Here is a 6,766-nt window from a genome sequence, read left to right on the forward strand (position 1 = left end):
CTTGGTAGAACCCTTTATTATGCAAAAGTAGAAAAACAGGCAGTTGGATAAGTTTGTTGATATTTATCTAACAGATTTTTAAAACTTTTACGATTCATGATTATGGCAAAACATTTTTAAAGTATAGTATTGTGTCAAAATAAAAATTCTCTTCCTCATTCACCAGTTCACCAGTAGTGCCTTTGTCTCTCCTTCCCACCCCCAAAACACACCCTTAACCAAGTTCTACTTTCTTGAGTTTATTACTGTTAAAGTGCAGGACAAGTTCATCACATCTGACCCACCCCTTTTTTGTACGGCCCAGGAACGAGAAAAATTTTCACATTTTTAAATGGTTAGGAAAAAATATATTTTGTAACATGTAAAACTTACATGAAATTCAAATATCAGTGTCCACAAATAGAGATCACTGGATGGAGTGCGGTGATGTCCATTTCCTTACATATTGTCTATGGCTACTTCTGCATTCCAACAGCAAAGCTGGATACTGACAGGGACTGGACAACTTGCAAAACATGAAATATTTTCTCTATGGCCTTTTACAGAAAAAGCTGGATGATGCCTCATCTAGGATGTTATTCCATGAGTTTTTCTCCTTCCCTTCATCCCTCCCTTCTTGTTTCTCTCTGTCCAATTGTTCAATATAGTAACAAAGACACTGCTAAAGAGTTGGTGGTGGTGGGGGGGGATGTTTATCTTGCTTTTAACTTTAAAGACAGTGTGCTTCCAGTATTTTAACTTTAGACATAGGGCTGATTTGATTTACAATGGTAAGGTAAACATTTTTCTGATACTGCATCTCTTAAAGAATGTTGGTTTTCTCCTTAGAAGGATGAATGTAAAATATATACCTTCAAAAAAAAGGATGAATGTGAGTTTTCTCATTTTACATGATAAATTTATTATTTTCCTAATTGAGCCTTCTTTGTGGTCCTAAGAGAAACCTCCTTGTAGCCAGGTTGCATTATTATTATTATTATTTTTTACTAATCCACTAGTTAATGTATTTCTTCAATAGTGCTTTCTACCTTTATGGGATTCTCAAAGGGAATCTTTCTTGGAACATGCTATTCTAATCGAATCCTTCATGTTGAAGATGAAGAAATTTGACTTACAATTTTAATTTTAAATCCAATGTTTACAAAGCAAACAACTGGGTAGGGATCCCTAAATTTTCTTCTTACAGAGAGTGGGCAATGTTTCATCTGTTCTTGACAGTTGGTGGTTTATGAGAAACCTCAAAATATTCTGACATCCCTGTTAAACTCCTCACATATTCTCTATCTTAAGAGATACTGAAGTGACAATAAAAAAGAGGAAGTTAAGTATCCATCCTAAGGGGTAGTGAAGTCAGGTCCCATGTTATCTGAGCTAATTAAGCTCAGAGAACTAGTGGTTCTCATCTACTAGTGGGACCATATAATATGTTCTCTAAACAAGGACAACTTGGAGAGTAAAAGGAGGTGATAAAGCCATTGGAATTGTATGATTTAAAATAATAACTTAAAATATGTTTGTCAGCCCAAATTGTATTATATAACATATCAGAAATCGTTCAATTAATGATTATTCCCAAAAGTAAAATTCTCTCAAAAATATTCATGTACATTATACCACAATTTAAAAATTATCCTTTGTATATACTAACATTAATTTTTTAATTATTATTAGACTCCACACTCAATGTGGGGCTTGAACTCACAACCCTGAGATGGAACTGCATACTCCATTGACTGATGCAGTCAAGTGCCTCAATGTTCATGTTTCTTAACTATACTTGTCTTTTCTCCCAGGTGTCTGGTATTTTTCTGAAATTTTTTTCTGGTATTATCAGAATTTATTTTTCAATGTGATATTTTTTTTTCTTATAAAAATGCCTGCAATTATCTTCAAAGTTTTCCTTGTGGTTAATATATTTGGAATTTTCATCAGCTTTAATTGGCATTTCTCTACAGACTCTACTATTTTTAATTAAGAAAATACCCCTACTGTAGGTGCCTGGTTATCTGGTAAATTCAAGAAATTTTGTTTCAGCGAAGGGTAATCTTTTTAATCTTAAAGTCATTTTTAATCTTATTGAGAAGTTATCTCAAATATTTTAGTCTTTGTTTAGAGTCACTTCTTCTACAGAAAATTTTATACGATGAAACATGCAAAATAACTTGTTTCTTTTTATAATCATTTAAAATGTTTCATTAAATTTTCAAGCTACAAAATTATAGATTCTTTCTATTTCATTCTATTTGGAAACAAAATATAATCCAGTTAAATAAAGATTTTTAGTAAATCAAGACAATCTCATTTAGGGTTGATGCCTTCAAGGGCGGTGACCATATTTTTATATGATTAATTGGTCACATAAATCATAAATTGAATTTAGGGTTAGGATTACTTATCCATTTAGGGTGTGTATATGTATTTGTATGCATGCATCTATCTGACTGTTTCAATTTGTCAGTCTCGCACTGAGAAAAAATAAATAGTATGAAAGGTCAGCAGTGGAGTATAGGTCTGCCTCCTACCTATCTTCCAGTGTATGGGTCTCTTTTGTAGAGGCAATAGTTATTACTAACTTCTTGGTCCTTCTTCCAGAAATATTTTCTCTATATTCAAGCATGTCCCTATCCATCTATCATCCATCCATCCATCATCCATCCATCCATCCATCCATCCATCCAGCCATCTCTGTATACATCTACCCATTACATTTGTTTGTTTTTAGTTTTTAAGTTTTAATTCCAATAGAGTTAACATACACTGTTAAATTAGTATCGATGTACAATATAGTTATTATAATTCTATATGTCACTCAGTGCTCATCATAATAAATGTGCTCTTTAATCCCTATCACCAATTTCACCCATCACCTTACCCACCTCCCCTCTGGTAACCATCAGTCTGTTCTCTGCAGTCTATTATTTAGTCTCTTTTTTTTTCCTCATTCATTTGTTTTGTTTCTTAAATTCTACATGTAAGTGAAATCATATAGTATGTTTTTCTCTGACTTATCTCACGTAGCACATATACCCTTTAAATTAATCCATGTTGTTGCAAAAGACAAGATTTCTTTCTTATGGCTGAGTAACATTCCATTGTGTGTATATGTATCTTTATACACAAACACACACACATGCACACATATACACACAACCAAGATCTTTATCCATTCGTCTGTCATTATCTCATTGTGGTGTTGATTTGCATTTCCCTGTGATGAATGGCATTGTGCTTCTTTTCATGTGTCTGTTGGCCATGTGAATGTCTTCTTTGGACAAATGTCTGTTCATGTCTTCTGCCCATTTTTAATTGGATTATTTGGGGGTTTTGGTGTTGAATTGAATAAATTCTTCATATACATCAGATACTAACCCTTTGTCAGATATGTCATTGCAAATATTTTCTTCCATTCCGTAGGTTGCTTTCTAGTTCTGTTGATTGTTTCCTTTGCTGTGCAGAAGTTTTTTTATTTTGATGTAGTCCCAATACTTGTTGCTTTTGTTTCTCTTGTCTCAGTAGACATATCTAGAAATAAGTTGCCATGATTGATGTCAGAGAATTTACTGCTGTGCTTTCTTCTAGGATTTTGATAGCTTCAGCTCTCACATTTAGGTCCTTAATCCATTTTGAGTTTATTTTGTGTATGGTGTAAGAATATGGTCTAGTTTTATTCTTTTGTATGTTGCAACACTATTTATTGAAGAGACTTTTTTTTTTCTTATTGCATATTCTTTCCTTCTTTGTCGAAGATTAATTGACCACATAATTGTAGGTTTATTTCTGGACTCTATTTTCTTCCATTGATCTATTTGTCTATTTTTGTGCCAGTAAAATACCATTTAGGTTACTATAGCTTTGAAATATGAGATTGTGATGGCTCCAGTTTAGTTCTTCTCCAAGATTTTTTTGGCTATTTGGTGTCTTTTGTGGTTCCACACAAATTTTAGGATGGTTCTAGTTCTGTGAGAAGTGCTGTTGGTATTTTGGTAGGGATTGCATTAAATCTGCAGATTTCTTTGGGAAGTATGGACATTTTAATAATATTTGTTCATCTAATCCATGAGCATGGAATACCCTTCCATTTGCTTGTGTCATCCTCAATTTCTTTCATCACCGTTTTATGGCATTTTATAATACAGGTCATTCACCTCCTTAGTTAAACTTATTCCAAATATTTTATTTTATTTATTTTAAAAATATTTTATTTATTAATTCATGAGAGATACACACAGACAGAGGCAGAGACATAGGCAGAGGGAGAAGTAGGCTCCATGCAGGGAGCTTGATATGGGACTCGATCCCAGGACTCCAGGATCATGCCCTGAGCTGAAAGAAGATGCTCAACTGCTGAGCCACCCAGGCATCCTTCCAGGTATTTTATTATTTTTGTTATAATTATAAAAGGGATTGTTCTTAATTTATCTTTATGTTGCTTTATTATTAGTGTATAGAACTGCAGTGGATTTCTGTATATTGATTTTGTATTCTGCAACATTACTGAATTCACTTATAAGCTCTAGTAGTTTTTTTTTTTAATATTTTTTATTTATTTATGGTAGTCACAGAGAGAGAGAGAGAGAGAGAGAGGCAGAGACATAGGCAGAGGGAGAAGCTCTAGTAGTTTTTTTGTGCAGACTTTAAGATTTTCTATATAAACCTATTAAATTTTTTAAATTAACACAAATTATGCCATTCTATCAATACTTCTGAACTTAAAAAATACTTCTGAACTTCCCCTTTTCATTTAATAATATTGAATATTGTACTATATCAGGAATGTATTTATGCAGCTATACACTAAATGAAAGAGAAAGAGTACCCTACATAAAACGTTTATCCATCTTTATTTTCTAAATCCTGTAGAGGTAAACACTTACTTTAAAAATAGTGTTTTCTGGAACAAAAAAGATTCTTCGGTTTCAAGGAATAGATATCTCCAGCATTTGTTACTGAACAGTGTTATTTTATACCAAACATTTTAAAAGCATCGTGTTTTTCTAAGCTGTTCATGTTCAGCATCTGCAACCTACAGATTCTTGTCACATTAAGAATGATTACATTTCCCAATGCAAAATAATATCCCTTTTTTTTCCTTAAGCATCTCAAGTTTCTAAACCTTTAGGACACTACAGCTAAACATTTGATAAACAACTAGTTTTTTCCCAGTTTGGATATCAATGAGATTTATTCCTTGGTACTTGCCCTGTGGGCTACTTAAGATTATATAGAATTGTGAATATAGCTGTTGTACTTTACTTTTATCCATAAAAATGGTCCTATGCCTTGAAAAGGTAGAGCATTTTCTCTCTTATAGAGAACAGGGACTGACATTGGTCACTCTGTTTCTTCAGATCCATTTGGGGAGGTAGCCCTGGGCTGGTCTGCAGATGGGTCCAAAATGAGTTTTCAAATGGATTAAGAGCAGATCAAGTGGGAAGAAGAAATCAGAACCAAATAGTCAGAGAACCAGGAGGAGGAGGGAATTAAGCAGTGAGTCTGGAGACTAAACAGGAACAGTACTTGTGTTATATTCCTCAATCTGTATAAATCTAAATTGTCTTTATGTTTCTCTCATGGAAATGAGAGATTGCTTGGATGTTGAATTATTCTTGGTTCAGTAAAATCCACTTGTACTTGTTAGCATGCAGTATCATCTAACTGTTTAGTGTAGAAGAAAGATGAGATAAATCTGACTCTTTTGATAAAAACATACTTAGTCAAGATGTTATCAAGCATAAATTTCTACTTTTTAATTTTGCCTAAAAGGCTAAGAATTTGTTTAATGTAAATACCCAAGGTTGTATTCATTTCCTAGAAAGTTGTGTGTGTGTGTGTGTGTATGTGTGTGTGTACTATGTAGTTGGTTATTGATTTTCTTCCTCTTAAACTCTTTCTTTTTTGAAAACTTGTTTTATATTTATTGGATTTCTGACACTATTATCTATTTGTCCTTTAAAATTTTTTATCTCTTTAGCTTTTTACTAGGAGAATTTCTCATTTGTCTTCTGATGTGATTTTGTAGTATTGAATTTATCATTCAGTGTTTCCTACAGTAAAAAAAAATATGTTAGCTGTATTACCTTTCAATTATAAATCTCTTTACTGTTTTGAAATTGTTCTCTCTTTAGGACTATAGATCTTGCTTTCATATACATGAGGTAAGATGCTTCTGTAGAGGTATATCGAGCCAGATATTAAACCTTCAGATTGACCTAAGTTTCTTAAGCCAGCATCTTTTCCAGATTCATACTGTGGCTGTTTTTGTGGCTCCTCACTCTATGAAGACTTCAAGTTTTATAGTACTTCCTGGAAACTCCAACAGAATTTAGATATACTCCCACCAACCATACCATAACTAAGCCTTATTATCAGGACCCAGTGCAAACCTGCTGGATAAGGGTTCCTTTCATTTTCGCTCCTGAAGGCACACCGTGATATTTATTAGATTATGGGCATATCAGTCCTTCTCTCATTCTGATCTTGCCTATACTTGAATTTTTGGTTTTGCTAACTACACCTATCTGTAGTTGCCAAAAGGTATAATTTCCTTCCCCCTGTAATACTCAGAGGAGAGTTTGGAAGAATGTGGACTCCACTTGCTATCTTGGCTTGAAACTTGTCATTGACCGTGCTTTAAATGGAGCCTAAGTGGGTTCAGTGACCTGGCCAACCTCAAAGTAAGTGGCTCAACCTTAGATTTTCGAACCCAGGTTTTGTGTTTTCTCCCCTATGGGAGATATCATACACAGTGCTTAAGAGTAGAGGCCCT

Source organism: Canis lupus, chromosome 14, assembly GCF_003254725.2.
Source record: "Canis lupus dingo isolate Sandy chromosome 14, ASM325472v2, whole genome shotgun sequence".
Taxonomy (NCBI): Eukaryota; Metazoa; Chordata; class Mammalia; order Carnivora; family Canidae; genus Canis; species Canis lupus.